Source organism: Mya arenaria, chromosome 11 (genome assembly GCF_026914265.1).
Source record: "Mya arenaria isolate MELC-2E11 chromosome 11, ASM2691426v1".
NCBI classification, from domain to species: Eukaryota; Metazoa; Mollusca; class Bivalvia; order Myida; family Myidae; genus Mya; species Mya arenaria.
This window is the reverse complement of record NC_069132.1, coordinates 13,595,247-13,604,964: the sequence shown is the minus strand read 5'-3', so window position 1 is coordinate 13,604,964 and position 9,718 is coordinate 13,595,247. Positions and strand designations below refer to the sequence as shown.

The 9,718-nt window shown below is 35.5% G+C and overlaps 1 long non-coding RNA gene across 1 annotated transcript; it reads right to left on the bottom strand.

The window, feature by feature from the left end:
• Nucleotides 1-7,286: 7,286 nt before the first annotated feature.
• LOC128207549 (uncharacterized) lies at nucleotides 7,287-8,959 on the bottom strand. The gene is made up of 3 exons (XR_008256727.1): nucleotides 8,876-8,959; nucleotides 8,285-8,356; nucleotides 7,287-7,606 (listed from the first exon to the last, which is right to left on the bottom strand). It is a non-coding gene; the product is annotated as an uncharacterized LOC128207549 (long non-coding RNA).
• Nucleotides 8,960-9,718: the final 759 nt, after the last annotated feature.

Below are 9,718 nucleotides of genomic sequence, written 5' to 3'. Positions count from 1 at the left end.
CGATTATTTGCGGACTGCAACACAACACATGGCTCAATTTGATTATGGAGATTTTTGAAAACAGTTAAATACCTCTCACTGTTAAGTCTTTCGCGCCATAGTGTTAGTTCTGTTTTTTTTACGGTTTTATGAATAGAGCTTTTTCTAGCTCAACTTCGAACGTGCTACATTATTATTAAGACTACTTTCAGCGGTATGCGCCTATAATTGTTGGTAAAATTTATGTCCCCTTTATAATGTATCGGCAAAACCAAGACAAAAGCAAATAACAAATTTCCAAAACAATGTATCATATATGAGTTAAATAGCCTACTAAAATATCGGTAGTTTCAATTAGGAACTCATTCACTAAATTATCAATCGCACACGTGGTCAAAATGCATCAAAATTTAATATTGAAGTTAGTGTAGCTACTAGGCAACTCCCTTATTTGTGCGTTGGATTCCGTAAGAATTTCGATTTATGTATTTAACGAGCAGACATGTAAGCTGGATTTACAAAGACAAAAGTGCTCGTCAATCAACGATGGCAATAATATGGTGCACCGTTTGGACCGTCTCAACGTATGACGAATCGTTCGGGTCAAAAGCCGCTTAAAGAGCAGAAATAAAGAAGCACCTCTAAAATTATACGTGCACTTATATAAATAATTAAGAGCTACTAATATAGAGTTGCGTGTCTAAATATAGAACTGCACTTCTATAAATGAGATAGAGGTGTAAATCTCTAAATTGAGGTGTAATTGCATTAGTTTCATATATATTTAGAGGTGCATTTTTGTATTAAGGTTTGATCATAAGGGTGCACATGAGGGTGTGAGACTTGCATCTCTAATTAATCCTCCATTTTATACATTACAACTAGTAATAGGCTTATTAAAAGTGACATAGGACCGTCAGTTTCAGCTCTTCGAAATGTTTCTTTCGTCATTATGGCGACCTTAATTTAAATTACGATTTCCTTATCTGTTTGAAGTAAAGCAAATACAAACTGTACATGTATGGATGCTTTGCACGGTAATGAGCTTCAGTAGTTAGTTTCATGTGAAGCGTTAAAGAATACACCAACTCGCTGGCAATAAGAGACGTGTTTTTTTATGAATCATTCGAAAATAACTTCAAGGAGAAGCAAAGGCCACGATCATTGCTTCAAAACTTTTCTATTGTTAGTTAAATTGAAACAGGCTGATTTTGTGATAATTGCGCCGTTTGTCACTGCTTTGAGACTCGCCAGATTTTGCAGGTTTTGTGCCTCAAATTTGATACGTAAAGAAAGTTCCAGGAAAGCAAAAAGAAAACCACATAGTTCTGAATTAAATGCTGTTTTGCGTGACATATTTGTAGGAAAATATTTACCCCGACGGAGACATTTACTAGACTGCACGGTGGAAGCGCCACCATCAAAGAGTTGAGCTTAATTACATTAAATCACATAATGTCATTGCATGGAAATCAATTCATATAATTCAAGGGCAGTAATGTCAGGTGCGTCCATGCTTCCCGGTTCATTGTTTTGAGTGGAAAACGTCCTCGATTCGGTGAGTATTGCCACTGTTTTCTATATGTTTCAACGATAATTTTTAGAAACGACCTTGTGCACCGAATGAAGAGTAATTGCTCGTTTACGAAGACGCTTGTTTTAGATCAAAATAATGTCTGTATTAAAATATCTCGTGAAAACAATGCACGTTCTTACTAGGCTTCCCGACTCATTCAATGCAATTTTTTGCTTCAAAACAACTACTTAATACCGTTCTCTTGCGTACAAACCCCACCCGATGCTTTGTTTTGGACAATAAAAGTATTGCTATTGTTTTCCGAATGCAGACAGCCAATTTTAGAGTTAAATCGGCTCATTTACGAAAATGCTTGCTGGTTCATTCTGTTCATTTTTAGAACCTAGGTTCATCCCAAATCTGGAAGATCTATGGCTCATTAAAATAACGAATAAAAGGTGTCGATTTTTTTTTTAAATTTAATTATATGTACTAAAGAACGTCTAATAAGGTTAACTTTGTACAGGCAGTGTGTGTATACCACATGATAGTTAACGTCATATATGCTACGTCGAAGGGCAACATTTTGCTTAAAATGAAGACTTAAATCGAAGATAACTTTTCAATCACTACACCATTTTAAATGAAACAAAGGTCAGTCTATGCCACCTAAGGAGCCACGCCCTCGTTGTAGTACCGGAGTTTGATAAAGGGATTAGTTTCAACAAACACTTCGACAAACCTGTTTCCAAAATAATGTCAGACGGCCGTATTGTGAAAAGTTTTGTCGAAGTGTTTGAAGAAACTAAACTCTCAATCAAACTCTGGTAAACGACCGAAGGCGGGGCTCCGCGAGCGGCGTACACTGCGCTATATTTCATTTAAAATGGTGAAGGAATAGGAAAGTTATCTTTGTTTAAAGTCTTCATTCGAAGCAAAAGTTTTCGGACGTAGCGTTTATGACGTTTTTTTATGACGTGGTATACACACACTGACAAGGCTCTCTACTTAAAGTAGAACTGCCATTATTTTTGGAGGTTATATAGTAAGTCGAGACACGGTTATGTCTTTACAAAAATTAGCTTAATCAACTAAGATTTAACGTACAACATTTAAGACCTTAAATTGTTGACTGTTTCCTGCAGGTTGTCTCCCTTTTTATTTCGATTGCCAAAGTAAGCATATAGCACACTCTTTAGGGTTAACTCTTTGTTCCTTTTCATTGCTTTTTCCTTAAAAGGTAGTTTTAAATAATCAACAATTTTACCTTACATTATTAAATAAGCAATTTTTTAAAGGGGCTGTACTCCGTATGATGAAATAGCGAAAAAAGAGAAAATTGTCGAACCCTGACATTAACCTCGTACCGATTTGTACAAAGCATTGGTATTGACTAACTGAAGTATCACATAGTTCAAATTGATTTGTTCTTCGCAGTTTATTCGTATTTTTTTCAATAAAAAAAAATACTACATCTGTATGTCTACTAGTGGAATTTATTCCCGTAATGCGTGATTTGCTAGTCGATGTCATCACGTGATATTACCAAGTAAGGTATATAGCTTAAATATTCCAACCGTTTAGGGTAAGCCTTCGCAGCACAGTGGATACCACACTGGACTGCAATTTTGGCGACACCGGTTCCAACCCGGTCTACGACTCGATTATTTTTAGATTTTTTCTACAATTATGATATGAAAGAGTAAAACATTTCTTTAAATAATTGTCCTAAATTTCTCTACAGAAAAAACACTTTTTTGGTGCCAATCTGGTGTATAGTCCCTTTAATATATAAAGAACCTCTATTTTTATTTTACCATCAAATATGCAGAGTTCAATTATTATGTATTTTATATAGACTACATTTAAGCGTCTTGTTTTTTATCTATTTAGACTCAAGTTTGATCTCTTCTTACGTTTTATCGTTTATTCCCTTAAAATATAACTTATATATCTGTACACCCTCTTATTTATTTGAATATTTAACAAAATTATTTTTTGTGAAACCCCCCCCCCCCAAAAAAAAAAACGTACGGTAATTCGGGTAAATACAGCTTGTCATGATCTTCCAGATTTGGGATGAACCTAGGTTCTAAAAATGTACAGAATGAACCAGCAAGCATTTTCGTAAATGAGCCGATTTAACTCTAAATTTCGCTGTCTGCATTCAGAAAACAATAGCAATACTTTTATTGTCCAAAACAAAGCATCGGGTGGGGTTTGTACGCAAGAGAACGGTATTAAATAGTTGTTTTGAAGCAAAAAATTGCATTGAGTGAGTCGGGAAGCCTAGTAATAACGTGCATTGTTTTCACGAGATATTTTAATACAGACATTATTTTGATCTAAAACAAGCGTCTTCGTAAACTAGCAATTGCTCTTCATTCGGTGCACAAGGTCGTTTCTTAAAATTATCGTTGAAACGTATAGAAAACAGTGGCAATACTCACCGAATCGAGGACGTTTTCCACACAAAACTATGAACCGGGAAGCATGGACGCACCTGACATTACTGCCCTTGTAATTTGCATTTCCCTACGAGCGTAAAGACTTGAGAATATATTGGCTATGCACGTAAACTTTGGATAGATGAAAGATCCTAAGAAGCATAGAATGCATCGAGATGTTTATCAACGGAAATAATTGTAACAATTAGCAAGATCCACTTTTGTTAAAAAAATGTTTGACCTGGTCATTGGGCTAAATGAAATGTAAATACTTAAAACCTTATTTTTATAAGTGGGGCCTATTGTTCAACTTTTATTAGACACGCTATAATTACATTTACGACTAGGTTGCAAAAGGTTGAAAGTAAAAACCTTCGACACTATTCATCATAAATAGCAATGCTTTATGAATAACGCTATGTCTATGATGATTTCTAATGGAAATACTTTCAGGTTGGAAAATTCGCACTGATATGATACATTATTACTACGAGAGACCATATCAAACTGTTGAGATGGGGTTCATGTTCGTACTGAGCACCTGCTGTATTCATTGAGTGTCAGTTATACTGCCTTCAAAAGAATTGTACTAATGCTATATCGGTTTGCATAATTGTGTGTCAGGAACACTCTAGTATATACATAGCGATTCAACAGTAGTAATAAGTTATTGACATCTTCAGTAATTATTTTTAGTATAGCAATACTCTAGTTATTTATATTTGTTCTCTATATAGACGTGTATTTAATATTGGATACTGGATCCCCCATGGAGTATCGAAAATGTAAATAAAGTGGTCCATAAGTCTAGATAGGAGTTGCTACGCGTTGCGTTATTGAACAGGCTGACATTTTCTTTTTCTCAGAGTCACACACCCAATCGTAACAACTCGGCCATCTCCGGCAAGCTTCGAGATAGACCTCGTAAATAGTAGTAAGGATATACGAAAGTGCGATGCGGCTACCGGCGATTAACACCGTTTTCAATCCGCGTAAAGAAGGCCCATTGTAACAACAAGGAAATGGATTGTGTTAAATTAAATGTGCTTGTTTAAGAGAAAATATTTATTGTAACCTCAAACAATGTTCGTTTTATGAATATTTAGATGTTTCCTTATACATGAAGCACTCTAGAAAAATCATGAGCACACAGAAAATGTACTTGACTGTAATTGAAATGATCATACGGTTCATAGCATGCATGAATCATTACATCGGATTAAATGCATGCATGGACTAAATGTCAGCATTTTCTCAACAGCCATACGATTACCCTATGAAATGTAAGTTTTAAGTCATACTTTGCTTGTGTTATTTTTCACACCATGCTTTGCAATTCTAACAACATTACTATTCTGTAAAATCATTGATTGCATTGTGCAGAGTTTTGTGGGTTGTGGGTGGGTGTGAGCTTGGCACCCTGTCAGCTTTACCAGCTGATAGCTATGCATGCCTTTACTTCAGCATTATTGGGTTTGGGCTGCAAAGTGAATATTTTTGTCTAAACAGTTCTGTGGCCAGTGTGGGGTTGGGGTGGGGCGGTGACTAGCCACCCAGTAAGCTCAATAGTAGTACCATACAACGGTCATGTGACTATGCACCAGTCAATTGTAGCCCCCCCCCCCCCCGTCCGGGGAATAGCGGGGACTTTGACTTTCAGTACAGCCAACCCCGGCTAAAATCCCTGCCATGCGCGGATGATAAAATGGTAAAGCCCCTGCAAAATGCCCCCACTCCCCAGGGACTCTAGTTAAGGCCCATTCCCCTCTATATTTTAAGCGAAGACAAAACCACCCCATTCACCCAGCACTGCAGGGCCACCTGATAGGTAAAAACACGGCCCATTTCCTCGCTTAACCCCAGTATACACCTGTACCTGGGGTGGGGGGGGGTACAATTGACTTGTGCACTAAGTTGACAGAACTTGTCTTCAAATAGTATTTGTTCACGGCAGGTCATGCTTCACTTTACCTCCTAGGCTTTGGAGAAGCCCACTCATTAAAAGTTTCTTTACACATTCTATTTGTCTTAATCAATAATTATAAGTCTCAATATCTTTGAGTAAATTGTCATTTTTTATTAAAAACAACAACACCAAAACAGTAACTGATAAGATACTCAATTGATTTTTTTGAACAAATATTTAGCCTTGTTACTAAGCTTTTCAGCAATGTATACCAGACCTTTTTTCATTAATACTTAATCTATTTCGAATAATTAGCCTTTAGATCACTCTTCACACAATGAATCTTAATTGTCCAACTCCATAAAATGCAAACAAGAATAATTACAATTTTGATCAACATGTCCCTTAATTTTATTTTTAATATTAGTCAAGCAATAACAGAGCCATCTCTATGCAATCCAATGTAAAATTAATGATAATTTAGTTTTTGCTCCCATTTTTACTTTCATTTCTGTGCCAAGCCCTTTTAAGTGCATTGAGCAGTTTGGCACAATCTTTCTGGCATTTAATCCCCATATATATATATGGCTTTAAGTTACCATACAAATTTAAGTCTTCATTATAAAAGATACTGTAAGTCTCAGTCTTAACCTGGATAAACACACAATGAGAGGACTAAAGCATTACCATGTGTCAGAGGTATAGATCTTTCTATGCATTTTATTTGTCTAAATATATTACCGGTCTCTTTAGCAATATCCTTGTGCCTCTTTGAGTACTTGGCTTGACGGTTTGGTTTTTAATACATTGTTTTGAATGTTTTATTTGCACACAACAATGATGATGATGATGACACTATGCTATGCCAAAGCCTCAATACATTTCTTCAAACAAAAAAAGGACATTCAGAATAACTTTTATTACATCATTTGAGAAAATAAACTCATACAATCAACAAAATAAACATGCATCTGTAAAATCACAAGTCATGTTATTTGTTCGTTAAATTCAACTTAATAAAGAAAATAAATATTGGTTGCGGTAAGCAATGCTCATCACTTCTAATAAACATTCCAACAGACTGAAAAACAAATCAACACCAATGGAAAAACTGTTTGCAATTCAGCTAGTATCTTATTTTATGCCTAATCAGATTGCAGAAGCTTACAGAAGCACTCTTAAGTCGGTTGCCAAAGTAGAAACAAGTACGGACATCCTTTTCCTGAGGTCATGAGAAAGTATCTTGGAGGGGCTTGAACCCACAACCTTGGATTTGAGGCTTATCCTTTAGACCACTTTCACCTTTTCACATTTTAAAGAGCCCAGTTTTCAATATGGCATTTGCAAGGATGTGCCCTATTAAAGGCTTTTCTAAAGTCTTAAAAATTTAACTGAACAAAATAGTTCTCCTTTAATTGGTCTGCCGATGCCATCTGTTTCTGTTTTTGTAGTTATCTTCCCTCCTTAATATAGGAAAACCACTTTAAGCGTAGATAAATCCTTTACCATATAACCCTTTTAAAATATGTGTCTGGGTGTATCTAATAATCACGGGCCAACATATTACTTTTATCTGCAACTTCACATCAGTATTGAGTCATCAAATATTTGAGATGACAAGATGTTTCACTGAATGCTTTGTTTCCATCTTGCACTCATTTCCCCAAGGTAGGCGTTGCAGTTGTGTTAGATGATTTCCATGCATTGCAGGTCAATCCTCATACAATGGCATTTTTGATTTCATTCGGATTCCAGTGCCTGAAATAGAAAACATAAAATACAACAGAAATAATAGGAATTATATTTTCAGATCAATTATTTTAAAAGCCTGTACAACAACAGAAAAGTATTCACAAAATATTTAGTGCAACACCAATTTAAAGCTGCATCCTCACAGTTTTACTGTTCTGCCACCTTTTTATCTTTGTCTTTTAACGAGCCAATTGGCAATTATTGTGCAAATGTATGGAGACCAGTGATATTAGACTGCTGACATAATATCAGATCGCAGTCTTTCATATTCAAGATTGAAAATTTGCTATAAATGCCTTCTACTTAGTCATATAAGGTCACACATAATAGAACATATTTCAATTGTTTGGAAAATAATATGTTGCTATTGCTTTAAGCCATATATTTGTGTACATTTAATTTTATTACTCCTTTGATATCAATTGAGGGCTTTTGAAGAATGACCAAGAAGAACTGTCAATCTGTGAGAGAGCAGCTTTTAGCTCTGGACTACTGGTAAATTTAAGAATATGAAATGAAATTGTTATCATGTTTAAATTCCACTACAATGTTGATATTTTAATAATAATACTATCAATCCTTGTTGATTAATTGTACAAACATGCAGGTACATTTGGGCTTAAACCAATAGGATACTTGATTGGTAAATTATTGTTCCAATTTCGAAAATAGCTCTACCATTACCTCATCTGCCTTTTTTCATTAGAACAAGCCAGGAATTCAGAGTCGGCTGCACCACTGGTACCATACTGCTCTCTGAAAATGACAATAAAATAAAATTTAAATGTCTGCATTTCATTGGCACAGTAAAATGTAAGCATTTTTCAATGTTTCTGCATCACCACCACCGGTGGATATCATAGAATTTAACCATGAAGTTGCAACTGGGACCAATAATAGTAATCTTAAATGTGTGCTGGTTTATGCGTTCAAACTCATTTTGCTAAACCACTTGAATGAAGATCTAATTTATTTAGAGAGCTATATTAGTGAACAGGCATCAATTGTGCCATTACATTAAGCTGTTCGATACCAACACTCACGGACATATAAACCATACATCCTTGGTTAAAATAATGTAAATTCTAATTATAAAAAAAAATCAAGTTTATGAAATGAAATGTACAGTATATCTCTTAGAATCTGTTAAATGGAAGAAGACTTTACCCCACCCACTAAGAATTAATGACATTTCCATTTAGTTTCTCATTAGGGCTCTTTTAAAACCATTTTTATATTTTAATAAAATACAATAAGTATAAAAATAACACTTACACACAAATAAGTGGTAACAGTTACGCTCCTCATTCTGTCTTTGGTCTAACTTATCTCTTGGTTGTTTGAACATCTTCTTGATCGGCCATGATGGACTATTTTCTTACGACCCGTATTATATCCGAGGCCATATCTTGATACTAGCCGAGGAGTTCCGATTGTCACACACCGTCGCAATATACAACGAGTTATCAATATTATTGTTGTGGTAACTGCCTCGATGTCGAGGTCTAATTTAGTTTTACAGGATGACGATCGACGGTATCCTTAAATTTTGACAAGTTATGATTAACCACACCGTTACGCCCTTGTGACTAATTACAGACACAGCTGGTATCTTGATACGTATTCTCATCCCGAATTCTACGTATGAAAACGGTGTATACACGCTGAAATGGTATGTATGGTATGCATAGTCCGACTTTAATTTAGTTGTGCCCGGCATATGACGTTTAGTTAAATGATTCCTCCTGGAGGTTGGACTCACCATTACGTTAACGGAAATGATATCTATACACTCAAGGTCCGTATGCACGGGGAAACAAAAAGTCTTAAGGTAGAACTGGGAGCTGAACATATTTGCAAGATACTCGCCTTTGGGGATATCTTGTAACTATGGTATAGACACAAATTATATCCAAATTATGACAATATCAGTGCCGGCTTCTTCGATATTTTTCTTGACAGCAATAATAGGGGCAACACTGTCAACCCCCCTCCCAAGTATTATCCTTAATTGAACAGGCCTATTTTAACATGTGAGCCAAAATGCAGTTTAAATTACTTTTTCTAGAAAGTATTTCTCCAATTAAACTGCATTTAAATGACAGAAAAAAACATGCA